The 802-nt window shown below is 52.2% G+C and overlaps 1 protein-coding gene across 1 annotated transcript in view; it reads left to right on the top strand.

The window, feature by feature from the left end:
• Positions 1-802, top strand: part of ARHGAP27 (Rho GTPase activating protein 27) — a 31849-nt gene that overhangs the window by 766 nt on the left and 30281 nt on the right. Inside the window, exon 2 of the mRNA XM_015572519.1 lies at positions 647-777. The gene's annotated coding sequence lies outside the window, so the exon portion shown is untranslated. The remainder of the gene's footprint in view (positions 1-646; positions 778-802) is intronic.

The raw sequence follows: 802 nt of genomic DNA, 5'->3' as shown, positions 1-802 counted from the left end.
ACTAAACTCTGGAATTCTTATGTGATGGATATGGAACACTTGAATTACAAGACCATAGAACGTTAATACACAACGGGTAACATAAATACACTGAAAACACATTGAAACAGCGCTGAAATGAAGTGTTTGCTGTTCACTTTTTCAGTTCCCTTCAATCTGTAAGTCCAGTTACTGCTCTAAGAGTTCTCAATACTAAACTCTGAAATTCTTATGTGATGGATATGGAACACTTGAATTACAAGGACATAGAAGGTTAATACAAAACGGGTAACATAAATACACTGAAAACACATTGAAACAGCGCTGACATGAAGTGTTTGCTGTTCACTTTTTCAGTTCCCGTCAAACTGTTGGCTTTTTAAGGAATCTCCTTAGAAACTCTAAGAATACAACGTAAAAGAACACAGAGCCCTGCCTGCGACCCGCCAGCGCCCCGTCACTCGGAGCGGGGTTCCCAACAGGGACGCCCACAGCCCCCACCCCCACCCCCTGTCCCTACCTCATGGTTTCTCCTGCCCCGGGACCAGCTTCCAATGTCTTCGCGGGCCCAGTCAGGCTCCCCCTCGCCCCCTCCCAGACAAAGCTGCTTTGGGGGTTGGGGACAGCCCGCCAGAGCGCCCCTCTCCCTTTCTGTCCCCCTTGCCAGCTCCTGCTTCCAGAAATCTCTCCAGCCTAGCCCTTGAGTCCCGGCCCGACGAGATGGCAGGCGCCTAACCTGCACCCATCGCAGGCGCAGCCCATCCAGCCCATGGGCTCCCGAGGACCCGCCCTGCCAACGTGAGTGCGCCGCGAAGGCCGGGGA

This window comes from Myotis davidii, unplaced genomic scaffold, assembly GCF_000327345.1.
Source record: "Myotis davidii unplaced genomic scaffold, ASM32734v1 scaffold109, whole genome shotgun sequence".
Classification (NCBI taxonomy): domain Eukaryota; kingdom Metazoa; phylum Chordata; class Mammalia; order Chiroptera; family Vespertilionidae; genus Myotis; species Myotis davidii.
This window is presented reverse-complemented; position numbering and strand designations above follow the sequence as displayed.